At 54.4% G+C, this 27,045-nt stretch overlaps 1 protein-coding gene and 1 non-coding gene across 10 annotated transcripts in view; both read right to left on the bottom strand.

Annotated features, from left to right (window-relative positions):
- Window positions 1–27,045, bottom strand: part of CTIF (cap binding complex dependent translation initiation factor) — a 283,059-nt gene that overhangs the window by 46,982 nt on the left and 209,032 nt on the right. The window lies entirely within an intron of this gene.
- Window positions 12,145–12,217, bottom strand: TRNAA-AGC (transfer RNA alanine (anticodon AGC)). Its single transcript has one exon. It is a non-coding gene; the product is annotated as a tRNA-Ala (tRNA).

Raw genomic sequence — 27,045 nt, 5'->3', positions numbered from 1 at the left:
CTGGGTACATATGTTGTAGGTTGCCAGCTTCTCCTCCGGAACAAGGATCTCTTTTCTGCCAACCCAAACCAGCCATCCCCTGGGTCACCAGCTCCGCCTTCAGTCTCAGCCTTTTGCATCCAGAACCAGCAAGGGGCCTCAGATTGGTGGCAGCCATTTCAAAGTCTGGTATTTGGCTCCAGGTTCTCATCTGACTGGCAGGCTCCCTCCCAGCAACCCCTAGTGCCTTTCCCCAAACTTTAAGGCTACCATTTAAGCCCTGTTTCCTGCCTAAAACTATTTATTGACGTACTGCTATTTCCTGCACTGGCCACATCAATAAGCCCTGAAAGCCATTCAGTGTCTCAGGTTTCTCAAGGCATTCTGGGAAATTCTTCCCCACTCTGGATAACCACATGAACTCTGGCATGATAGAGTCCTGCGGTCAAGCCAAAAGCAGCTGCCTACAGGCAAAGGGGGAAAACACCCCCCGTCCAGAGCGGGTGGCCAGCAGCCGCAGCAGGGAGACGGTGCCCTGAGAGAAGGGAGGCATTAGGGCACAAGGACCTCCGTGTTTTCCGAAGCTTCCTGAAGGAGATGGCAGCCCCGCCGATCCCTGAAAACTCACCATCACTTCCTTCTCCTCCTTCTGAAACAAATGACCAAGGGAAATTTGTCCATCCACTTTCTACACCCCTGGTGACTCTCGTTTGTTTCTGTGCAGAGAGGTGGCGGCGGCTGCCATGTCCCCAGTGTGGAGGAGAAAGTGCCCTTTTATTTCCTGCTGGCAAGAAGTTTCTTTTTCCTTGAGAAGTCACGATGAGATGTGGGAGGGGTGGGTACTGGGAGCTGGTGACAGCCCACCCTCAAGGAGTTGAGCCCAGTCCTTCCCCCGGCCATTGGTTGGAGGGCTTAAAGAGAATATTTTCCAAAATGCTTTATATTGGAATGAGGAAAGTCATTTTCAAATAGAAGGCTCTTTTTTTTTTTTTAAATTCAGCTCAAACTTTCACTTCCCCTGTTGGCTCCTCAGGGACGCTTCCCCTGACTGCCCGTCTAGGACAGCAGCCCCCAGGGCTCACCGTCTGGAAGCCTGCTGTATTTTCCTCCCAGCCCTTATCACCTCTGTCAGGTCCTGTATTTGTTGAGGATCTGACCTTTCGCTAGAAAGAAAGTTTCTCTAGGTCTGGAATCCTGCTGTCTTATCCATCGCCTTGTCCCCTAGGATGGTACCTGGTTCGAGCAGGTGGTTGTGAACACGTGGGTAAAGATGCCATGATAAACAACCAGACATCTCTTCTTTAAGAGGGCAACATGTTCAGAGGGAACAGGCCGCTGCCATTCTTTCCTTAATCTAAGACTTGAGAGGACAGGTCAGTATGTTTGCTGAATCCGCATTTTCTCTCATTTGTGGTTGTTATTTCCCTCCCCGACGCAGTCTTCCCACCCGCTCTGTGCCAGCCTGGTCCCCCTGCTCCAGGGCCGTCTCGTGGCTTCTGTTTCACTTTTGTGGGTAATATTTTTGTCATAGGGTGTCATAGGTTCCTTTGTTTATTTGGGATCTTTTTCCCTTTGCAGGGTTGCATCGAGCAAGCCCATGCCGTTCTGCAGAGTCGCCCTTCGTGATATGGTCATCTGTGGTTTTCATCCGGCTCCTCCCCGACCTCAGGCCTCCCCTTCAGTCAGCCGGTCCCCTCAGACACTGCTTGCCAGGCAATCGAAGCCCACCTGCACACTCTCCTCCTCAGTTCCCCCCTCCCTCCTCTGTCCCTGTCTCTCAGCCCAGGGCCTGCTGGCCCGCCCCCAGCTGGTAGAAACAGGCCCTGGGTCGTTCCTGGGAAGTCCTGCCCAACCTGGTCATTATCATCTGGGGGAACCTCAGGGCACGAGCTTCCACCTCACAGAAGACAATATGGCCCTTTGGTGGCACCTAGTCACACAGGCAGTGGCAGGGGCATTCCCAAGCCAGGGGCCAGCCTGGACGGGGAGCTGGAAACACTACAGCAGATCAAAGTCCCCGCAGCCAGACAGAGAACCCTGAATGTGCCATCTCCTGTCCTTGCCCAGGATCTTGGGCCCCCATGAGACGCCTCTGTATCCTTACGAAAAGGGATTCAGGGATGTAAAGCCACCTCAATTTGGTTTCTGTGACATAGGACCAAAAAGAACTGGTCAGCACAACAACAGGCCCCTCCTCTGTGGTGGAACAGTGGCTCCCTGGGGCCCGGCATGGGGATGGAATGGGGCCGAGTGGGAAAGGAGGGTGGGCTGAGGCCGGGTGGCATCCTTCCTGCAGAGCCCAGCATGAGAGGAGGAGAGGGGAGGCAGGGCTGTCTGGCCGGCACCTGTGTGTTGGGCAGTCCTCCCTGGGCGGCAGCTCACGCCCTGCCTCTCACACACCCACTTGGGGCAGCAGGATGGAAGGATCACTCAGGTCCTGGCATCACTCTGACTGGGTCAGACAGACCTCCCTGGCTTCAAGGAGTGACATGTGCAATGGATCTGGGGCACAGTAGGTGTTTAAGAAGTGGCTGTGAGACCTCCTGGTCATTGTGCCCTGAGTCATTCTGTCCACCAAAGCCGGCCCCAGACCTGGCCGCCCCTTCCTTCTGGCAGGCTGTGTGTGCAGCTCCAGCCAAGGGGTGTGCCGCCGGGCTGCATTCATAGCTGGCCATGACGGCCACATCACGGCCACAGCTGCCAGTCTTGGCTGGGTCCTGCTGGGCCCTGAGGCCTGGCCCTGGGATTCAGCTGTATCTTGACTCTGGAACAGTGGGGATCTGACCTGCAGGTCACTCTGGCTCAGGCAACAGTCTGGTGGGCCTCTATCTTGTCAGGAGGGAGAAGGCACTCTACAGGCCATTGTGAGCACAGGGCTGTAGCCTCCGCCCTGGGACTGGTTGCTTACTTTGAGTTCTGATGGCCGCTGGGCCCTGCCTTTGGCATGTCCTTTCTCTTCCTACTCCAGGCTGGACCTTTCCCCAGGTGGCCTTGCCGTCTCCAGGCCATGGCCCAGAGACTCCCAACCACATAATGCCAAAGCCCTGGTCGGTTTACTGCTTCCCCTGCTCTGCCCCCAGACACTGTCAGTGTTCTTAGTTGCAAGTGACAGAAACCCCCTTAAACTAGCTTAAGCACACGGGGCCTGAAGTGGTTTAGACAGCTGGGGTGATTCTCAAGAACATGGCTGTCTACAGGGCTCAGACAATGCCAGAGCTGGCCCTCCCTGCTTGTGCTTCTGCCTGCTTCAGTTTCGTGCATGTTGACCACTTTCTCCCCTGCCAGGGTCTCCTCTGTGATGGCAAAGATGGCAGTCTTTATCATGATGGCGTGTGAGCCAAAAGAAGACAGACCCCCTCTCTCCTGTGTCCAACCTGCAAATCTCAGGGAAGGATTCTGATTGGCCCTGCTTGTCAGATGACCATCCCGCAGACCAACCACTGTGGACGCGGAGATGGGGGCTACTTGATTTGCCAGACCCAAGTCATGCGGCCAGTTCCGTGGCTGGGCAAGGTGGGGCCCTGCGACAGATCCCCAGACCACAGAGACAACAGCTGCCCACTGCAAACACAGACCCTTGCCTGGAGCCATCAGTGCAGCTGTCATAAGCACCTGAGACGCTCCTGAGACTCATGTCATGTCCCCACATGCTGGCAGTGACTGCTGCCCTTTGAGTCCCACCCAAAAGGATGAAGAGAGAGTGATGTTATTGGGATAATCTTGCATCTGCTGTAAAAAACAGACATAAACCTCATGCCTCAAATGCTGGCCCTTTATGATTATTAATAAACAAGGCCCTGGAGACATTTTCTGTGACCGGTGGGCATCGTGGCTGAGAATGCGTTCTCCCTGGCACTTGGCACCAGGTGAAGGGAATACATTGTCTGGGAACTGCTCTCAGCCACTTTCAGTTGAATCTAGAACATTCTGGAGATATTTTCCAAGCTTCCCAGGGTGTAAGCAAAATCTGGGTTGGCAAAATCAGGTCAAGTAGTCTCAGCTCTGCTGATCTGTAGGTGGGGGTAGGCAGGGGAGTGGTGCTGGGGTGCAACGGAAAGAAGCTGAGAAGTTGGACTGATTCAGTGGGAATTCTGTCTGGCACTTATGCAGGCACGAAGCCTCATCCTCAGGCAAGGGGGAGCCAGCACCTGCGGTGGCTGTGGCCTTGAAAAGCCCTCAGAAGAGGCTGGAAGTTTTCCTTTCAACCTGAGCAGGAAGAGACGGCTGCACTGCCTGACAGGAAGACTGGTGGATGAGCAGGAATTCCTGCAAGCAGGTGTCACAGGATTCCTCCAGCCTCAGGAAGACACCTACAGGTACCACTTGCCAGGGACAGGTGAGTCGGAGTGCTTAAGTCCACAGACCAAGGGCAACCCTCAGTAACCAGACACTCAGCCGACTCTGCGGTGCGGTGCTGGCACGCTGGCCTCACCAGCTGCCTGTCTGACTTTGGTGTAATAGTACCACCGTCCATTTGCATAACAATGTTCTTTCCCAAGCACTTCCCACCAGCAGGACCAGCTCTACCCCACACAGCATCTCACACTGGAGGATGAGGTCCAGGAATCAGACCATCCTTCTAAGGCAGGTAGGGCTGGAACCTAGGTCTCTGTTTCTGTTGTTCTTTCTCCCCCAAAGGCATCCTGTTTGAAAAGGTATATAGGATAGCTGCCTGCCTCTGCCCTGCGCTTCCTTGAAGGTCCCTCCTGATAAGAGGGCCCAGCTGTTGGCTCTGCAGAATTGGGATTTCTCCCAGAGGGTGGCCATGGGCTTGGAGGCAGGTATCCACCAGGTCTGGCCCCGGCACAGGTAGGTCTCATCCTTAAGCAGAGCTCTCTGGTTGGGGAGGGGGGCGTGCGTGCTCACCATGGCCTCAACTCTGGGAGCAAGCCCACTGCAAAATAAAGGGCCAACGAGGCTAGTTTGGGCAGGGCACCACGTGACTATCAGGCCAGTCTGCAAAAAATCTGCCTCTGTGTCCTCATCTGTAAAATGGGAGGAGACTGTCTGACCTGCACAGGGTCCACGAGGTGACGGAATGATGAAACAGATATGAAAACCTTTAAGAAAAACTGAGAGCCCCCTAAATAGAAAAAGAGCTACTATGTGCACAGCCTGCTATTTGAGAAACGAGGTATACAGTGGACAAGCGCCTGGTCCAGGGTTTTCTGTGGGAGGAAAGTGGGAGCTGAGGCCAGAACCCAGCCCATCCAGCTTTCTGGAGATTCCTAGAGTTTCTGCCTGGACCAGGTTCTACCAGGAGGGTCAGGTCACCTCCTCCAGGCAGAAGTGCTGTCCAGGATCCCACTGTTCAGTGCCAGGCCCACAGGCCACGCTCTGGAAGCAATTGGAAACTGAAGGCTTGTGAAATTCTACTTTCAATGAGCAGCCACATTAAGTCTGAAACTGTCTGGAAGGCTAGCGATAAAAATAGATGGTTATACAGGCGTTATTAAACTATTTATAGAATTTGAGAAAACCCCTTGAAATGCTCACAAAAAGATCTGGCCTATAGCGGGGACTCCAGAATGACTCAGCCTGAAGCCCAAATCCACCCGCGACTTTGAACTTTGCCACAGATGAAGTCTTCAAAAATCACATTAACATTTATAGGGCATTGTCCCTCAGGGAAGCTGTGACAGGGATGCAGACATCTTTTATCAAGCTGTATCCCCAAATGTTTACTGGACGACAGTGCAGCTACAGCCCCAGGTGCGGCACTCAGAGGGGAGCTTGGGGCAGAGAAGGACACGAGGTCCAGTGGGCTCGGGGAAGGCCAAAGTTGGCATCTGTGAAATGGGGATCCCGGCTCCTGCCGTCCTCTGAGGCCTTATGGGGACGTGGATGTGGAAGCGGTTGTCATGCCTGTTATTTCCTGCAAAGATGTGGATGGAAGCTGTTCCTCCCATCAGGCTCTGTCTGAACGGGCCCCGCTGTTGCAACACACCATTCCATTTGGTCCTACCCATCTGGACTTGATGTCTGCTCTGTGCCCGGAGTTGTAGGGGTGGGGGTGGCCTTGAAGGAAGCACTCAGGCCCTCTTGCTGAGCCGTGAGCTCCAGGCCGCAGACCAGATGGGCCCTCGTCTTGTTCCCAGGAGCCTCGGGCCACCTGCGGGGGGTAGATGATGGGCGGTCCGGTGGGCAGACCCCTCTGCTGGATCTGTTTCACATGGTGGAGGATATGCCCCAAATTGAGTTTGGAAAAAATAACTCTGCTAAAAATGTTTGAAAACCACTGATGTGTCAAGAGTATGCACAATGGGCTTGAAAGCCAGACAGGCCTGGATGATCAGACTCCCACCCAGCCCTCGGACCTGGGCAAGCCCCAGGACCTCCCACAGTCCCACATTCCCCGTGTGGGAAAGGGCAACGGGGCTAGACGCCATGGGAATGAAAGTGGCCTGGCAGCCGGGGAGATGCTCCAAGGATGTGGGTCTGCTCCTTGCTTCCTTGGCCTTCCTCTGCTGGGGCCCAAGGCAGGTGTGACCTGTCTGCCTTCCCACCCCTTGCCATCCTGTAAAGGGAAGTTTCTCTGGGAAAAAGGGGGATGCTAAGATGGGAAGCTTATCCTGTCCTTATTCAGATTTCCAATCCTATTAAGGTGGATAGAAGAGGAATGATTCCTCATCAACATGGAATCCAACATGACCCGAGAGAGAAGAGGGAACTCTGAGATCCTAAAGGGGTGTGTTATCCTTACTAGGAAATGATCTAGTGGGAAGACCAGAAGACTCACCATTTTGGAGTTATGGGACTTTGGGCAAGTTATTCACCTAACTGGGCCTCAGTTGGGTCATCCACAAAACGAAGCTGATACTTGTCCCATCAGGCCCATGATAGTCGGGGAGATTGAATAAGGCAATGGATATAAAATTACCCGGTGAGCTGAATGTGCTCTTCAAAACTGGGTGGTTGGTCTTGATGGATGGAGACCATACCTTGCTCATCAGCCCCTTAAAGTCCAGCGTGGTCCTGGCCTTGCACAAGGTAGAGGGCTCAACAGACCCTTCCTGGATTGATTCACATGACCAAGGGCTGGCAGGTGGCACTGGTCACTGTCCCCAACTATGGTCTTGCTAACCAGGTGCCTCCTCCTGACAAGCCATGTGCTGGGTGGTGGAGGAGACACCATCTGCTAGAGCAGGCTTGCCTAATCTTGGCACTCTGGACATTTTGGGCCAGATTTTTCTTTATCGTGGGGGGCTGTCTTGTGCATCGCAGGTCCCTACCCCAGTCACAGCCCCCCACCCTTACCCCTAGGTATAGAAACCAAAAATATCTCCAGACATTTCCAAATGTCTGCTGGGGGCAAAAATCACCTCCAGCTGAGAGCCACTGCCTGGAACACCACCTCGCACACTGCTGCCCACCACAGGGCAACTTTTTCAGACCCAGTAAGGCTCAGAGGTCCTTGAATAACACTGGGAAACAACGCAGTGAGTGACTCCACCTACTGTAAGGCCTAGGAGGGGCCTGCCTTTAGAAACCCACTAGGGGCTGTATTTGACACCTGCACGCCAAGCAGCAACTTCCCTTGGCTCAGAATGGAGCTTGTGCTGACTGGGCACGTGTCGTAGCAGCATGCATAGCCTGCCCCTGCATCCAGCCTGCAGACTGTGGCCATTTCCACTCTTGTGGATTAGAAATACAGAACGACAGTTTTAAAAAGAGCACGAGCCCTTATGTGTGATGATTCAAAACCCCAAGAGGGTAAAAATAAAGCTTGGGCTCTGGCACTGACAGCTCTGTGCTTGGGTTGTGATGTCAGCTCTGTGAGCAAATTATCTTTCATCAGTCTGACTGTATTTTTAAATGTGAACATCTTAGCACACTTAACACTACTTATTTGGGGGTGCCTTGGACAGCAGATAATTCAGCTGCGTTTACCAGATGACACTGACAAATACTTCCCACGCCCGTGTCCCCAGATAAAAATAACGCCAGCTTGCTCACAGGTCTGCGGAGAGAAAGGGCAGAAAGCTGGAGGTACCAATCCTGTCTGGCACCTCCTCCCCCTGTGCCGGCCCCTGGTGGCGCTGGCTCTGCTGCAGGCGGAGGAAGTGTTACCCAGGTGACATGTGATGTTCTGACTGTCTGAGAGGAATGGAGAGGACTGGAGTGGTGTCCCTTCACCGTGCCACCGGCTCTGCCTGCCACTGAAGGCTCTGCTTCCTTAGCAAACATCCAAGGAGAATGCAGAGAGTGCTATGTGAGCTTGGGCAAGCAATTGGTCTTGCTGAGCCCCATCTGGAAAATGGGTTCATTCAACATGCCCCACCACCTGTCAAAGATACCGTGAGATCTAAATGTCTGAATCTCGTCCTGTCAATTAGAGGATGGCTGCACACCCAGAAGTACAAGCTTCCGCGGAGTGATCCCAGAGGCTCCCCTCTGCCTTAGAGCATTTTCCCTGCAAGCAGCAAGCCACTGTGCCTGAGGGTGCCCCATCAGCACCGCACCTTTAGGATAAGGCTCTGTTTCTCCAGCGACTCCCCGGACAAACCACATGGTAAAACATCAACTGCAGGTCACACTGGCACAGTTTAACTGATCAGAAACCTGCCCTTCTATGAGAAAAACAGGACTTAAGACAGATGGGGTCTGAAGGGAAGAAAATTAGGGATATTTTAGATAATCTGCATGGAGTAGCACTATGGGAAACCATCGACAGGGTGACTGATCCCAGGAGGCTCTGGAGTCCATGGGGGACTTTGACAAGAATACTGGGGAGACCCAGGCCAGGAAGGCTGTGGGTGCAGGCTGCTAACACGGCCCTTTTTACTCTGGGCTTGGCACATCTGCATCCAGCTGTCAGAGGAAAGCCTTGAACAGTATAAAGGATGGTTCGAAGGAAACGGTAGGTCTCCAGCTCAGATGAAAGCAATGAGATTGGGAGAAAGTTTCCACTGCACAGTTCTCTCGCACCAGCAGCTCAAGGCGTTTAAGGTAGGAGCATGCTTACAAATATCCCAGAAGCCATAAGTATGTTAGAAAGACGAGCCTATTCTAATTCTAGGGCCTTCTTCCCCATCAGCCTTGGGGTGGCTACGGGGTGCACATGTCTGAGAGTGCAGGGCAGCATGCATGGGCATCGCCCCAAGGTCAGACGGTCCCTTCCTTATAATAATGTCCACATGGATAAGCTAGCTGCTTTCTGCTCTAACCACCTCCAGCAAGTTCCTTCTTCCTGTGCAAAGACCCTCACTGATTCAAAGGCTAAAAAAAAGTGTTGAGTGGTGGAAACGTTTGCCATTTTCAAAACTGGTCTTTCAGGGGGTGTTTCCCTCCTCTGCCCTAAGCCTGCAGTTCTGGTACGGCGGGCACATGAAAGATGACACCTGGCTTAGTACTGTGGATGGCAAACAGCTCAGCTTTCTCAAGGCATGTGTGGCTTAGGTTCCATCCTTTATCCTTCCAATAAACCCTTACACAAAGGGAAAGGGTCTGAAGTTCTTCCCCATACAGAGTCATCAAGCCAGGGACAAAAAAGAAGGACTGTAAACCCAAGGATGAACCCCGTTCTGGGGACCCGGAGGAAGGCGATCTTGTCCCACCCTCCAGGTTAGTAAGCTCCTGGGGGAAATACAACCCACATACTTGAAAGAGTCCACGGAGTACAAGTGCCTTTTTACAAGCCCTTTTAAGAAACTTAAATAAGTAAATAAAACTAAGAAGTGATTTTCCCCCTCAGCAAGCCTTCACTGCAGAGTTCCTTTAATCTGGGGGCTCCCTTTCAACAATCCTGGCTGGATGAGAAGGTGATAGACAGACTTACATCTGTGGTGGCCCATGAGATGGCCCATCTTCTAACAACTGCAAGTTATCGGAACTCCAGGAAGCTCTCTCTATGGGAGCTAAAGACCTTGGAGAAAGGAGCTTGGCGAGAAGCTAAGGCCCACGGGGACGCTGGAGGGGTGTGGGATGCTGGCAGAAAATGGCGATTCCCTGGGCACTGAGGACAGCAGACGGGCCTCCCTTCAGCACCAAAGTCCTGCTTGGACATGCCATCCTTCAAGGAGAAGGCAACATTGCAGACTGAAAATAACACCAGGTGAAACTAACACAGGAAGTGAAGGCACAACTAACCACTTGTGATTTCTGTGGTCTCTGTCATGGATCCTCTTGTAGGACTTTAGCTGGTGAATTTGGATCTACAACCGTCCATCCCTCCATCTCTCCATCCATCCACTCCTCCAACCCTTTCTCCCTCCCTCCATCTGTCCTTCCATCCACAGATGTTTCTGGGCCTGCTCTCCAGCAGACACTGTCTCTAACACAGTATGCACAGGGGGCCTGGGGGAAGGAACGTCTTAAGCTGCATTCTGAGATCTGCTGAACAATCAGGAAGACCTACAGAGTTCTGACAAACTCTGGGTCTGACAGGCATCTCCAGAGGGCATCGGCTTCAATCCCACCTGCTTTCAATCATCCTAGGTGTTTTGTAAAGCTGTCCTATTTCTAAAGCTATTCTGGGAAGAATGTTCCCAAACTTCCCTCTGCTTCCAAGTTTTCTCTCTACTCACTACCCCAGGCAGTTAGCTACCGAAAGCTTAGCCCCCTGGCTTAGCCAGAGCCCCCATCTCTGGGACCGCCAGCCAGAACCCACCCCTCCTGGTCTAAGGCCTTCCCCCTACCTGGGGAGGCCTTCTGGGGAGCCTGCATTTGCTAGGTGGGAGTTTAGGGAGTTTAGCTGGTGGCCTTAGCTCTTGAGTCTCGGTGGCCCTTAGATTCAGCCCTCCCTGCTTACCCCATCTTTCCATCATTGCTGTGCTAGAATTCCTTGCCTGACATGGCTTCAGACTGTTTGCAAGCTCACCCTTGCCTTCAGCGTTGTGCCTGGCTGGGAGGAATAAATCTGCTGAGGGAGCAGCAAAAAATAGGAGAGGGATTGCCTGTGTATTTCTATGAGGAAGGAGTGGGGAGTAGGGAACGGGCCCCACGGTGGTACTTTTGTGGGGGGCTGAAAGTCACCCTTTGGGCCCCTAGTTGGCAGGCCCAAAGGATCCAGAGGTATACAGGTGGTGATGGGGATGAACTCTTCCACAGAGAAGCAGAGAAGTTCATAGGAGCAGAGGCACCACCCTCCCACCTCAATTTTGCTCAATTTCTGCACAGGCATGGGTGGCAGGGAGACCTCACTGAGGCTTCTTATCAGCAAAACTGGGCTGGGCTGCACAGTTCCTGCGGGCGGGGCGCTGGCCGTCTGGAAGTGGGGCTCTTCCTAAAAGCCCTTCCCCATTTTCTTGGGGAAACAGCTGGACCTAATGGCACTCAAATCTGCTAAAACTGGGGCAGGCTGACATTTTGAACTGCTCCATTATTCCCGCTTGGGCATTTACATGGTGACCTTAAAGAAGTACTGGGGAGTGAGTTTTAGGGAAAACTAGATCAATGAAGAGGAACTTCCGCCGGGCTAATGATTAAAAAGAGAAAGGGGAGGGAGGGGATCCGTAAGCAGCCCCGGGGAGCCTGTGCGGAGCAGCGTGTCATCCTCCTCCGAGGTATCCCATTTACTGACAGGTCGTCATGGATGCAGGAAACATTTTGTCAGAAATACCGAGCACAAAATATAGTGGGCGCTAAATACTTAATCTTATTGGCACCACCTACAGAAGCCAGAGTTGTAAATGGCTGTGGGGAAAAGGTCTGAGTTATATAAAGCCACGGGGAGCAAAGATAGCCCCAGGCGCCCATCCCAGGCTCTCTGTCAGTTTTCCGGAAGCTGAAATTTAAGCCGCACCAAGGAATGAAATGATAAAATGACACCATTTTCCCATGAAATGTCAAGACGTTTAGCGTCGATGGGACTGTAGCCTGCCCCTCCCTGTTTCTCCATGGTGGAAGCTTCCCTATTTATAAGCATAATTAATTGCCTCCCATGGCCCCTGCTAGCCTGGGAGAGGATCCTGGAGGAGGGGAGCAGGGGCCCAGCCTGCCTCATCCAGTTGGCCTGCCATGATACGGTGGTAGCCAGCCCACCAGCGTCACCCAGTCATGACTCTGGACAATTGAAAACACAGGGTCCGCTCCAAAGCAAGTGGGTTTTTTTTTCCTTTAACCATTTATCCTCATTCTCTTCATCCAGTCTCACGGTTTTATTTTTTTTTAATTCTTTTTTTTTTTTTGGGGGGGGGTGGTTATTAGGTTTGTTTATTTATTTAATGGAGGTACTGGGGATTGAACCCAGGACCTCGTGCATGCTAAGCACACGCTCTACCACTGAGCTATACCCTCCCACCAGAAGTCTCATGGTTTTAAATACCACCGAATGGCTCTCAGAAGGTCCTTCTATCCAGATCGCCCCTCTGAATGCAGGACTCCAACCACCTGCTCCACATGTCCACTTTGTCTGTTACGCATGTCAAACACGGTGTGTCCACTAGCGAGCTCCTCGTCCTGTCTCCACACTGCTTCTCCCACACGGTCATTCCCGTCTCAGTGGGCAGCCACCCTGTTTTCTAGTGGTCCAGGCCCTAAACTTTGGATCATCCTTGATCAACATTCTCTCTTGCACCCACATCCAATCCTTTAGTGAATCCTATTAGCTCTTCCTTCAAATCTGATCCAGACTCTGGCCTGTCTAATCAATTCCCCACCACCCTTCACAGAGCCTCTTCCCAAAGCCTTCAAGCTGGCCTCCCTGTGTCTACCCCACCCTTGCAGACTATTTTCAACCCTGCAGTTTAAGAGGTTCCCTTTTAAAACCTAAGCCAGATCTTTTGTTTCTTGCTCAAAACCCTCAGAGGTGCCCCATCCCACTCAGAGTAGATGCGATGTCCTCTTGACAGCCTGCGGGCCCCGCAAAGGTGGGCCCTGCCGTGGCTCTGACCTGACGTCCTCCCACAAACCCCCACTCCAGATCCCCGCCCTCAGACCCCTGGCCTTCTTGCTGTTCCTCCGTGGAGCAGATACACTCCTGCCTCAGGGCCTTTGCTCTACTGTTTCCCTTTGTCCTGGACATTCCCCCAGTGCTGCATGGGTCGCTCCTTCAGGTCTACCCAGAGGTCACCTGAGGGAGCCCTTTCCCAATCACTCTGTTTAACATTGTGCCCCCGTCGTGCCTGGCTTCACCCTCCTCAACAGTCTTATCATAATTTACTCAGTGACTGAGCTATTGTCTTGATGTTAATGTTCTTCGTCCCCCTCCTCACTAGAATATAAGCCCCATGAGAGCAAGCCATTTAGTCTGATTTGTTCATTGCTGAATCCCACCGGGGCCCAGGGCCCAGCCCACTGCCTGGCACACAGTAGGCCCTTAATAAATATTTGTCCAATGTCGTAGGAATGAAGTTGCCTGAACTGCTGTTAGAGGGACAGGAGCAGAGCCATAAAATGAGGTTAAGAACACCAGGTAGCAAAAGCCAAGTGCCCAGTGAGGGCACAGATTAGGCTCCAAGGAGAGAGGCTGCCAGGAAATCTGGGGAAATGGATGGGATACAAACAGGGTCAGCTGGACCCAGCGAAGACACTCAACAGCGCAGCTCAAGGAAGACAAAGCCATGACAATCAAAGCTACTAGGAAGACAGAGACAGGCTTCGGGGAGGACCAGGAGATGCTGGGGTTAAAGTGCTTGTCCTCGGGCAATCTGTACAAGCCATAGGCACATTTCTGGCGGTAGCTGCTTTGCAGAAGAGGAGACCCCCAGGGCTGGTCTGGGCAGGGGCAGTTTCCATCCAGCATCGGGGTGGGGTGGGTAGGGAGCCTGACTCTGGGACATGGCTCCTCTCCTCTTTCCTCTGGGACCTCAGTGGCCCTGTCTCTGGCCCTGCCAGTTTGTCCAGAGCTTGTCTTTCTCCTACAGAAGAAATGAAACAAAACCACAGAAAGAGTTTCAAAGAGTACTGGGCTGAGACCTAGATCCTAGATCCGGCTCTGCCTCTGACTCACTGTACGGCCTTGAGCACATCCTCACACCTCTCTGGCCTCAGTTTCCTCATTGGTCCAGACTGTGGCACGCACAGACTGACCGGCCAGTGAGGCAGACACCTGTGGAGTTACTCAAAGACAGGTGTCCATGCTTCAGCCTGGTGTCACCTGCTCTCCTGGCTTCAGTCATCATGTAGGGTTTGTACGGCGCTCCCCTCCCTCTCCCAGGTTGGCTTGTGACCTCAGAGACACATATGTGACATCCCTAGGAGGCCTGTTCCGGGAGACAAGACAGATGATGTGTGCGGGTTGACAGGTGTAGGGTCCCAGGGGAACAGAGACTGGAGGAAGCTGGCTAGCGGAGGGTGCCAGGCTCTGCAGCAGAAGAAGGTACACTGAGGACACCAGGAGGTGGGCCAGCCCACAAAGCCACCGGGAAGACGTTTACCTCCACAAAGATGAGGCCTGTGACGTGCCTCTGACTTCCAGGGTGGCGGCTGGAGGCGCCCGTGGCTCCCGCCAGGCGGGGTCTGGAGTGGGAACTTCAGAGCCAGAGTTGGCTGCATTCCTCTGAAATCCCGGGCCCTTGAGAAGTGGAGCTGCCCGTCACGTCCTCCCCTTGCACGCCGGCCTCTCCGGGGGAGACCTGGCCCCGCGCCCCGGGCGGCCCCTCCAGCTCCCGGGGCTTTCTCAGTCTTTCAGGAAACGTCTCCAGGCCTGCTGGGGTGCATGTATCCGGGGGGTGGGAGGGGTGGTTGAGCTGGGCCAGGGCCAGGGCTCTGTGGGGGTGTCCTGTTGGACTTGGCAGCCTGCCCCTTGGTGACTCAAGCCTAAGGGTCGTCTCTTCCCCACAACACCCACCTTGAACTCAGAGTTCCAGAAGCAGCCTTCTTTCCTAAGGCCATGAGCAACACCTTCGCAGTTCCTTGTCATGAGACCTCTGTCCACACTCCCCGTCTGCTTGAAATTTCCTCTATATTTAACCTCCGGCCAAGTGACCCTGGGCAAGCTACTTCCCCAGTCTGGGTCTTGGAAAAGGAGGGGCTGGACTCCCAGCCTCAGGTCCTCAAGCTTCAGTGTGACATCCTCTGGGAAAGGTGGCTCATTCTTCAAGGCTCCCTTCTTCCACAGGACCCTGAGACCCTTGGGGCAGGAACTGCCCTCATTCCATTTCTGCCCTCCCCCACCCCCAGACGTCTAGGAGACAGCCCTGGGTGATGAAGGAGTTCCATAAATGCAAACTACACCCGGTTCTGCTTTTTCATTGCACAGCCTGCTGTCAACCCAGCTGAAGACTTTCTCACCCTCCGAATCCCTTGGAGCATCACTGACTGTCCCAGTCCCAGGGTCCTCACCAGATACAGCCACGTGTATACGTGCCTTATTTTCCCCACAATGAGGAGTTCTAACTCAACCCAAGCAACAAGACTGATTTTGATCTTCTATTGGTGTAACATACCTTTACATTTAACCTTACAACAGCCCCATGGGAGTTGCACTGTGATCATCCCCATTAACAGAAGAGAAATCCAGGCCACAGGGAGGTTAAAAGTATCCTTCCCCAGGGTCATGAGCTTGTAGCGGTAAAGCTGACAATGGATGCCCAGAGACAGGCTCTATTTAAACTCAACCACTGCCCTGCACTCCTGTGAGTCTCTTGCTAGAACGTCCAGTCTTCCCAACAGAGCTTTAAGTCTCTTGACAGTAGAATATCTTTCCAACTTCACTGGTCCTTTTCAAGACCCCTTTGGATAGAATTGGTTCTTTGTGACTCCAGATACATTTAAGAATCAGCTTCTCAGTTTCTACCAAAAAGCCTGCTGGGATTTTCACGTGGACTGTGTTAAATCTAGGGATCAATTTGCAAAGAATTGACATTTTAACAATATTGAGTCTTCTGATCCATGGACATGGTATGTCCTTGATTTATACTTGCTTGTATCCCCCCAGAGCTTCACATGGGGCTAGACCCATGGTATTAATGCACATGAGATAAATCAAATGGAAACACAAACTCCTTTCACTATTATCTGAAGCAAAGTCCAGATGCATCATTGCCAGCATTATGAGCAGGTACCAAGGGCCAAAACTACACTCAGCCCTTTATAAATATTGCCTCATTTAATCCCTGCAGCAACTCTACAGAGTATTATTATCATCCCCACCTTACCAGCAAGGAAACTGAGGCTTAGAGAGATTCAGAAACTCATCCAAGATCACACAATTAGTAAAGGGCAGAGTTGGGATTTGAAGCCAGGCCTGTTGGACTCCCTCCTCCATGCTATCACCTACCACGTTACAGGAATCTAAAAAGCAGCTAATATATCCCCAAACTGAAAGAAAATGATCTGAGGCTTCCCAGTGGTTCAGTAGTCCCTGCTAAGGAGGGGGCTGCAGAAGTGATGGAGGCAAGGCTCAGGGTGACTCTGCTGAGGGAGGATGATGGTCTGCAGCCCAGAGGCACCCCACCCACCCTCCCACCCCTGCGTGCACACCCCCGCTTTCTGCCACATCCCCCGTGCTCAGCACAGCCCATGTCCTCCTGAGCCTTCCCAGGGTCTCCCAGGCTGAAGGGCCTGCTGTGAGAGGCAGGGGGCTCTTCTGGCATCACTACCCAGGCTCCTTTATGGCCCACCCTGAAGTCATCATGCCTGCGTTTATTTCAGCCTTCCTAGCAGCCGTGTCCACTTTGAGTCTGTACCTCCTGGGAGATGACGAGTTCACCTCCAACCCTGTGCAATAACACAAACGCTTCCTTTTATTTTTCCAATAGTGACCTGTCCAAGGGCAAACCCCAAGTCTCACTGTTCTGGGATTTATGGTGATGGTGATGAGGCCTGTGTTCTGTCCCTATCACAGTCACATCTCCGCCTCTCCCAGGCTCAGGAATCTTATCTACAAAGGCCATTCCCGCCGCTCCCCTGACCTCCTTCCTGGCATGAATCCTTCCTGACAGTGGAGTCACTGAATGGCAGGTGTGCAGGCAGGTGGAGGGAAAGGGCTCCAGGTGTGGTTCTGGGATTCTCACGGAAATGGGAGGAACACAATTCCAGGACTCACTACTGGCACTGATGTTGATTTACAGGCAAGGACACTGAGGCCAGGGAGGAGTGACAGCTCACCCAGAGTCCTCTTAAGACTATGCGGCAGAGCAGAACCTAGAACTCAGCATCCTGCATCCTGGCTGAAGCGCTGGTGTCTGTCCCTCCTCAAGGACATGCTTTATGCATGAGGTCCTCAGAGTGAGGCTCTGTCTGCAAAGCCAGGGGACCCTAGTCCCTAAGCAGATCCCCAATTTTTCTGACCTTCCTCCTGGAAAGCAACAAAAATTAAAAACTCAGGTTTCTCCTCCCCCAACCTAAAAGTCAGAAGGTCAGCCATACAATTGTTCCCCGTAGGAGTTATCACTCGGAAATTTTGCAAAGGAGGAGTTCGCGGCTCAAGGTGAAAAGAGCTGCTTTCCCAGAGCAGCATCTCGTGGGCACAAGTGTCTGGCCCCACCCTCACCTCCTGGTGATGAGAGCAGGAGAGGTGATAAAGACAGATACCCAAATGCACAGCGAGAGCTGCCGGGCCTCCCAGCCCTCAGCTTCCCTGCCTTTCTGCTTTGCCAATTCCCTTCACAGGGCCCAGGGAAGTGTGCAGGGAGTGGGAGACGGCAGAAGGAGCTGGGGTGAGGGCAAAGGAAATACCATTTCTAGCCAGGAGCCCTTCATCTAAACTGCAAACCGTCCTTTGGAAGAAAAGCAGACAATCAGTGTGTAGCCAGACACATGCTGCCTGGAAGATGGAACATGTAATGTGGAAACACAGACACAGACACGCACTTGTGTGAACACACATACATGTGCATGTGTGTGTATGCACGCGCACACAGACACCCCCACACACCCTACCCCTTCTTCCTTCCTGGGAGGGAGAAAACTCAGACATGAGAGGAGATGAGAATTGGGGCTTATTACGGTTCCTTGGTACAAGCCCTGCTTTGGGAGCTGCTGTGTTTAAGGCACCCTGAGTGGAGGCAGCTAAGGCTGGAGCTGCACTGCACGGCCTGGAGAAGGAAACCAACCTGCCGATAGAGAACTAGTAGGCCTCACAGCCTAGCTTTTCTGAGAGATATGGGTCCCTTCCCTCTTTCCCTTCCTTCCTTCCTTTTGATACTCAAGATGTGAACCACTGTGGCCACAGTCCATCCTGGCTTGGCCCCCCTCTTCTGCCCATCCCCTGTGAACAGTCAGGACAAGGGTGGATCTCGGTCATCTGTCTCCTGCAGGCGCCCCTCACAGCTGCTCCCAGAGAGCCTGTGAAAGGCCCTGCTGTTGCCCTGACACCTGCCTCTGCCTCAATGGTCTGGAGGCCCCCAAACAAAGTCCCATCCCCAGGGCCCCTCTCAGGCGGCTGGCTGAACCATATGGATGGGCTGTGGTTCCTCAGCAGGACACAGACTGAGTGACAGGGTGAGAGAAGGGAGATTTACTGCAGTGCGGGGACAGAAGAGACTACACGTCATCCAGTCCGCGCCCTGCCTCCAAGCAGAAGGCTTTTATGGAGTCAGTGGTTGCGGGGTGGAGGTGGCTATGATTGTGGTGGAGAGAGGAGAGAGGATAAAGGCCCCTTGGGCTGGGCTGGGGTGAGGCAGAGGAGGGAAGACAGCTGGGCTGGGTCCTTCTATACCTTCAGAGTGCCAGGTTTGGACTCTGGGCCCCAGGAATTCTGAGCTTCTAGCTAAGAGTAGGTAAGGTCAAAGGAGAAACACTGACCTAGGATGGCGCCTCGCACTGACTCAGGCCCCCGTCCCATCCAGTGTCTGCTCAGCACTGGCAAATTACATAATGACAGCAGTAACCCTTAGCACAGCTGGGATTCATGGAGTGTTTACTCTGCACCAGGCACTGCTTTCAATCCTTACCTGCAGTGTCTCATTTAATTCTCCTAACAACGCTAGCATCACCCCCAGCATGCAGATGAGGAAACAGGCAGAAGGATCAGGTCACTTGTCCGCAGTCGCTGGAGCTGGGATTTGAACTGGGGCCAGAAGGCAGCTCCTGAGTCCAGCCGGGCTCTTATACTGCGCACTGCTGGGCCTGGGAGGCCCTGCAATTACCTGCTGACTGAGGCTTAGGTTCAAGCAGCGACAGATGGCCCTCCAGTTCCCAATATCGGGGGTCAGTTCTGCCCTGGGAGGGAACTGGTGAGAAACTGTAGGCTTGCAGCCCCGGCCCAGACACCAGACACTCCGCCTTCTCCGGCCTACATCAACTCCCTCACTCACCCGCTTATTCCCTCCCTCTGTCCCCTCCCTGTGCTGTATGGTGTCTGTCTGCATAGGTATACCCAGCCCTGCAAAGGAGGAGAAGTAATGGGCTTTAGGACAAGGGAGAGCCTCAAGGATCATGGACAAGTTATTCAAACTCTCTGAGCTTCAGCTTCTTTATTCATAAACCCTGGCAGGTGGCTGTGAGACTGAGCTTAACCCACAGCTCCTAAGTGCTCCGCCTGGGGCAATGGTTCTCAACCTTGACTGCGTGTTGGACTCACCTGGGGAACTTTGAACAATGCTGGTGCCTGGGTGCCAGCCCCAGAGATGGTGATTCAGTTGGTCTGGGGTGCCGCCCGGGTCCTGGCATGTCCAGAGCTCCCCGGTGCGGCCAAGGTACACAGTAGACACTTGTTCAAGGGCAGGGCAGCTGTTGTTGCTGACCCCGAGGGCACAGCTAGTTCATGGCAAAGCCCACGAACCACAGCCTGTTTCTGAGTCCCAGGTAGTCTCCTAAGAATCTCCCCCTCCCTCCCCCCTGGGTTTGGTCTCCGGAGCTCCTTGCCTTTGAGAGCCTTTTACTCCCTTTGATGGCCTTACGATTGGACCAGGCTCCTGGCCTATTTCAGGGGAAACAACTAGCTGCAGGGGGGGCGGGTTTCTGCAGGTGGTGGATGTGTGCACGGTGGGGGGTGGAGTCCTCCCCCGAGCCTGGAGGTGCCAGGAGCCCCCGGGAGTGCAGGCAGCAGTGGTGGGGCTTCAGGACCCCTCAAGGCCCTCGACTGCTTCATGAGAGGGCATCCCAAGTAAGATTCTGTTTTTTCAAATTACTTTTCTACTATTTTAGTTACTTAAAGCAATCATAGCTGAGTTCAGGTTTGGAGCCCTGTAGGAATGAGAAATACCAATAGCCTATGAGCTCCTTCTACCTTTCTGTGAGTTTTTTTAAAGAAAAGAAAGAGGGGAAGAAGGGAGGGAGGAAAAATGAAAGGAAGGAGGCAGCAAAGAAGGAAGAAATGAAGGAAAGAAAAGACAAAAAGGAATCACCTACCCCAGTGTCTGGTTTTGCCTAAAGCAAGGAACCGAAGGCAAAATGACCCAGAGTGGAAAATCTGACGCTCACATGTGCAGCAAGCGGCTGAGGCTGAGGGCTAGACTCTTTGGCGTCTGTGGATCAGGCAGGATGGGAGGCACTGGAGGTGAGCATTTCTGCGCGTGACGATGAGTGTGTGCCTTTCCCTGATCACGTGTGCGCGAGCGTGTTCACGTGCATCGCACATGTGCTCGCTCTGCCCAAGCACCCGGAGCTCTCCAGGAGGACACAGGTTAGACGAACGGGTTCCTGCAGGCTTATGGGTGGGAAAGAAGCCAAGTCCCTTTTTCTTGCTTTTTTACGTTCCACACCCACTGCCCCCAGTGCGGACTTCCATCCACTAGCACCACCTCCATTCCCCTGCACGCAATGCTCTCCTCACGTTTACTCGTGCTCACGTGTTTGTCTAGAAAATGCCCCTCTACACACTTCCTCACCTGGGAGCCCCTGCCCGGCCACTGAGTACCCCCTTCTCTGAGCGCCAGCCTCTAGTGCTTCCCACATGAGTTCCTCCTCCCTGGATGCTCAGGTGGCCTGTGGAGGCCTCTGGTACAGCACTCAGACTGGTTGGCGGCTCCTGGTTTATCTGTGCAGAGGGTAAGATTATGATGAACCCAACAGTGGCAAAGAGTCTCTTCCTTTTCCCCACTAACACGCTGCCTGGCACGTAGCAGGTGCTCAGTTAATAAATGAATGAAACTCTGTGGAAAAGGCCACCAGCCAGTCTGCACATGGGGCAATGTAAGATGATCAGAGGACGTAGGAGAGAGAGTGAGAGACAGAGAGAGAGCGCGCGAGCCAGCGTACACGAGCAAGTGGGGGTCAGGCAGCTAGGAGTGTGTGCTGATCTGGTGACTGAGGTCAACCTTCAAGAGGGCAAGTGTCAACTGAAGGCAGCCTGTGGTGGGCGGGCAGCTGGGACACTGAATTCCCGTGGAGTGGGAGGAAGCATCTCCAGCCAACAGAACAGAACGGGAGGGCTGGGCTGGGCTGGAGACCCAACTTGTGAAGCCACAAGTCAGTGTCAGGCTGAGACGCTCAGCCCCAGGTTCAGGAGTGCCCTGTCCCCACTCCGCACGCTGCACCCCACTCCACTCACTCGTCAACTCCTCCCACCCCGTGGGCCTTGCCGGCGTGGGCCCCCCAGGCCCCGGGAGCCGGATGCGCAGGTGAACCGCGCTGCTCTGGACATCAACCAGGGCGCTGGGCCTGTGCTCCAAGATTTCTTGGACCTGTGAAATTTGAGGGTTGCCAACGTTTTATTTTGCTAAGGATGTTTTTTTTAAAAAAGCTTTCATCCATCATTTCATAAAAGAAAGGACAGTTTAATGCCAAGATAGTAGGAAGGATGCAGTCTCAGAATAATGGCCAGTCCTTCCCGGACAGGGCAGCTGGCAGCTGCCCAAATCACGCAGTCCATAAAGCACGCTGGTGCCGCTCACCGGGTAGACCAGGCGCCCAGGAAGCGCTGAGCTAAGGCTCTCTCAGCTGGTCCGCGTGCAGGGACCTGTGCGGTCCTTGTGTCTGACAGGCCTCCTTCCGGACCCTCTTCCAGCTGAGGCACTGACTGGCCTTTCAGACCTGGGAGAACAGTGGCAGCACCGCGAAGCCCTCGCTAAGGGGTTAGGACACAGGGCAGGTACATGTCAACTGGGAAAACAGCAGGGAACCCTTTGTCTTCGGGGGTGTGCTGGGAAGTCGGCCGGGTAGGGAAGGAGGGTGTACCCAGAAAAGCTCCCCGCTTTCCAGTCCTGTCCCCAGCTGGCTCTGGTTCCCCAAATCAGGTAGCGTGTTAGCCAACGGAGTGTGTGTGAGGGGGCAGGCAGCAGCTGCCCTGGGGCCACAGGCGCCGGGCATTCCTCCTCTAAGCTCCCCTCTCGTCTCCGGCCCCCTTTATAAGGCACAGGGAGCCAAGCAGTCTGTGTGGCCCTGCCAGCTCAGCCCAGAGGCCCCAGGGAGGGAGCCCAAGCCCGAGGTGAGGTGGAGCCACCCTCCCAAGCCAGCCTGCAGCTTCCCAGAGCCCCTGGCATCTGACCTGTGGCCCTCTGGGTGTTCCAAGGGCCTGGGATCCGGGCCAAGGTGGGGAAAGTTGAACGCTGAGAGGGCCTTGGGGGTGGGTGGTGTTCATGCCCCCGGGGCGCTGCACGCTTTAAATAGCTCAGCTTCTGTCAGCCTAGCAGCCCTGCCAGCCCCGGCAGCTCCTTGCACTTTCCACACCAGAGATGGCTGATTTCCAGGTCAGGGTGGGGAGGGGGGGAGGGGGCCGGGTAACCTGGCTTCCGTGGGCAGTGGTGGTTAGGAAAGGAAAGCAAAGATCCCCCTCGTCCCTTCACAATCTCCAGGCCAGGCAAGTACCCTGAGCCCTGGTGGTGAGGGCGTCACCCCTCTCCCTGTCTCCTAGGGGAACCGTGTGCCCAGCACAGGCCACCTTCTACTTGACAGATCTGTGACCAACACCCCCACCACAGGGAGCCTCTGCTACCCCCTTCCCACCCCAGGTCTGCTTCTCATGGGGTCCACTCTTGGGGAGGCCGTGACCTACAGTCCCTGCCCCCTTCCTCCACCCCCCTTCCCCCTAGCCCCTCTCTTCCCTGCGGCTCCCCACCAGGTTTCTCTAGCCCGGTCTTCCTCCAGCATCCCCAGCTTTCACAGAGCAGTCTCACCATCCAACTCCTTTCATTTATGTGGCACTTTACAATTTACAGACTATTTTCATGTCCTTATTTCATAAGAGCTTTCTAACTACCCTGCACGATGTGTGGAACAGATATAAATAATCCCCATTTTACAGCCGACAAGACTGAGAGCCAGAAATATGAAGGGACGTATCCAAGTTCGTATGTCAAATTGCTGATACAATCGAGACTGGAACCCAGGCCTTGAACCATTTGCACTGCACCAAGAATGTTCCCTCTGGCTACACCCCTCCCCCTCTCCTACTCTTGGCAAGACTGGACGGAGGAACACTGACAGGAACACAAGACAAGGGGGAGGGGAGGGCAGGGCCACATGTCTTCTCTCCCAGGCCCTGAACCCTGCTGCTGGCTCCATAGGTCACTTTCACAACCCAGGACAAAAATCTCACTAGATACGGCCTCAGACCGCCTGGCTCCAGCCACCCTCGCCGGCAGACGCAGACGCACACAGACACACAGAGGCCGGGCTGTTATCTCTCCTCTCCAGCCCGCTTCCTACACTTCTCACACAGCAGATTTCTTCCAGCCTGGCTGCCTCTCCCAGTCACCACCCACAGCCACTGGCCCCTGGGGCCTGGCCAAGTCCCCTAGACGGTGACGCCGAGTCCCTGCTATCAGACAGTCGCCTCTGCCCTCCCAGCCGCCGCCCCCAGAGTTCCCTGGAAATGTCCCTTCTGCAGGCCCGGCCCCCACTGCGACGCATGGCTTTGTCTGCACACACAGCTGACTTGTGTTTGCAGGGGCAGACAGGGGCTGGCGCTGGGGCCAGAGCCAGGAGGCGCTGGGAGGGTAGAGCAGACGGGGAAAACACAAAGTCCAGGGAACAGACTGTTGCAAGCAAGCCCTCTGGGGTCATGTGGCGCCTGACAACAAGGAGGGGGCTCGCAGAGCCAGAAGCTCCTAGAAGGCAGGGACGGGGGTCCTCGTAAACCTATACCGTCTGGTCTGAGTGCATGAAAGGGTGCCAGCCAGGAAAGGTGGGATAAGAGAAAGGGCCGGGGGACAGAGGGAAGTGACAAATGGGATCTCTGAGCCTCTTGGCACTCCTTTCCCTCAAGCCTCACCCCAGCAATCTGCCCCTGGGTACACAGAGGGTGCTCAATAGATGCTTCTTAAGCTCAACTGACCTCTGGCCATCCTGCGCCTGTGGCGCTCTCATTCCAACCAGCTCTCCTGTGTCTTCTGTGGGGGCTGGAGGGAGAGGAAGCACGGGGGAGCTGGTGCAATGTGCCAACACACCATGTTTTTGAACTTCTCTTTCGTAAGGCAGAGGAGCCACGATGTCTGCGTGGCGGCACCACGCTTGCAGGGGGACGATGCACATGAACCCTGGGCCACAAAGGCACGCGTGGGAACGCGCTGTATTAAGTGTCCCTCGCCTTCCCGCAGCCCCCCTTCTGACCTTTTCCGTTCTGAACCCTGGGCTACTTAACCCAGTTCTGAAATGCAGCCGCAGCTGCTGAAATGCATAGGAGTCATAATAAATCAAGTCGTATGGGGGGAGTTTAAAAAAAAGACAAGGCACAGTAGCAGTGGCGAAGGAGGCTTTGCACAGCGTGGCTCCTTCTCCGGGGTGGCACTCTGGGCTGGGTGCCGAGGAAACCTTAGAAGGGCTCCTTCGGGACTGAGCAACCAGCTGCCTCGGCTCACACCCCAGGGTCCTCACTCCGTAATAATTTAGAGCGTTAGAAACAAGGTAGCGTACAGGTGCGCGTTCTCCTCTTCCTGCCCTCTCAGGCTTGGTGGGCAGTGAGGAAGGGACCAGTTAAAGATGCTGCCACCCCCTCCTCTGACCTAGACATGTGACAGAGGCATGAAGCCTCATGTGAGACACGATCTGCTTCTTTGGGGCTCCTGTGGCTATGACAGGACATAGGAGACTCAGCCTGTACCCGACCGCAGGGCTGGGAACAGAGGGGCGCTCACGGGTGTGCCCACGTGCACAGGGCACCATTCACCAGGACCCACTGTAACCCAGAGCTGCAGTCTCCACCCCCTGGGGCCGCCAAGGGGACCAAATCAAACTGAACTGTGTTCTCTTTGCCTTTTTCCATAAATCATGAGGGTGATGGGCTGGAAACCAGTGGGTGGGACGGCCACAGCGGAGAAGCCGAGGCCAGCCAGGGACAGCTTGATGGAGAAGGACACCCCTGCCCCCTGGCTCTACTGTGACAGGCAGGGAGCAGCAGACCCCAGGTGCCCTCTGAGGTCTGGTCTGGAAACTGTCTCCTGATTCTTTCACCCACAGGACAACAATGGGGAGGTCAAATGGCCACTGTTCAGCCTGCGGGGGAGGAGGCTCTGCCCACGTCATCTAAAAGGCATCTGCTTCTTATCTCGTCTCCCCACCACCTGCCGTCTACCTTCTACCTTGCCCTGCCCCACCCCCAACACAAATGCCCTTCCGACCAACAGAGGCACTCAGCTTCTGAGAAGGCAGAGGGTACCGGGCACCGGGAGGCTGGGATCCAGTTCCACCTCTGTCACTGACTGGCTGTGTAACTTCAGGCGTGTTTCTTAAGCTTCCTGGCACTTTCTCCACCCATGTGTAGGCTGGGACAATTAATGCCCACCTTGCAAGTCTAATGAGAACTTGGGGTGCAGCATCTGCACACAGCCAGGGCACAATAAATGCCTGCAGAGTGACTGCCCTACCGAAAGAGAGGAGGAAACAGTGCTCTCAGCCAAACACCTGACAGTTGGGAACCTTCAGACACTGGGGGAATGAGCACCAGGCTGGCCTGCCCTAGAGGTATGGAAGGGACCCCAAAACTGAGGTTTCTGGTTCTCAGGGCTGGGGCCCTACAGGGGCTGGAAACTTCCAATACTGGAGGGTGGCTTTGTGGTAAAGTCACCATTGTATGGCTTAAATTTTCCCTGTGGGACCACATGGAGGCTGCCAAGATGCTGGGTTGGGCTGGGAGGGGCCTGCAGGCAGGTGAGGCTGGCCTTGAGTGCTGGTGCCCCCTGCAGGCTGCTCTGCCCGTGAGGCCGGTACAGACTCCATACACCCAACCAGGAGGGTAGGGAGGAGTGGCCAGGAGTAGGACCCCTCCTGGCCAGGAGTGTCAACCCACCATTTGACAGCAGATGGCAATTGACAGGCACCGTCTGTATGCCCAGAATGTCTGACTTAGAATAACAAAGAGCTGAGAGGGACTTCTGAAATCACTTCTTCTTACCCCTTTATTTTATAAGTGAGGAAGCCACTGGAAGGGTGGCGGGACTAGTTTGTGGTCACCCAGCGAGAGAGAAAGGCAAGGCTGGAGCCAGAGGCTGGACTGCTGTAGCCCAGGGGCCTCCTACACTGCATCCTCGAGCCCCCTACTTCAGACCAGCTCTGCATCTTCTCTTCCTGCCCCTAGTCCATCCCCAAATGTTTCCCAGGCTCTCCCAGTCCTGGACCCGCACATGACCTTCACAAACCCAAGGCGCCCGAGGGGCTGTGAGAGCAGAACAGGAGGAGCCAAGAGCCCTGCTGCCCAGTGGGGAGTCGCACCACACCCCTGGACCACATGAGGACACTGAGGCCCCGGGCCAGGCAAGATGCTGGCTTCAGACTTCCTGTCTCCTGCTGTACCCCTTGAGGCAGGCCAGAAAAAAAAATGTGCTGGGGGAGGAGGGATGGGGCTGCTGCAGAGAGGGGGAGGTAAATGCTGTGAGTGTTGCTTTGTGAACCTGCCCGGCCCCAGGCATCACACGGAGCCCTGCTTCTGGTTCCTGGCAGACGACATGGCTGCTGCAGGAGGAAGGGACAATACGACATCACCAGCACTGCAGGCTGTGTGTGGATAAGTGCGTGGGCACCCACCTCCACATGGCTCTTGGAAGCAGCTGATCCGTAAAGAGGGGCTGAGTGGGCCACTGGAGGTGGGCATCTGGAACTTCCCTTCTCCTGAGAGGCATGAACTGGTCAGGGAGTGGAGGCAGGGGGTCTCCTGGCCTCGAATGCCAGCCCCCACACTATCTGCCTCAGTGAAACCCCAGCGTCCGGAGCCCCTCAGCAGGCTGGCCGGGGGCCCAGATGCAGTGGCCCTCCCTGCCTACTGTTCAAGAATGACTGAGGGCCAAGGCTGGCAGGGACCTCCATGATCTTAAGGTAGAAGTTTTAGTTCTGGATTAGAACAGTCTTGGCCTGCAATGGTGAGAA

Source organism: Camelus bactrianus, chromosome 30, assembly GCF_048773025.1.
Source record: "Camelus bactrianus isolate YW-2024 breed Bactrian camel chromosome 30, ASM4877302v1, whole genome shotgun sequence".
NCBI lineage: Eukaryota > Metazoa > Chordata > Mammalia > Artiodactyla > Camelidae > Camelus > Camelus bactrianus.
This window is presented reverse-complemented; position numbering and strand designations above follow the sequence as displayed.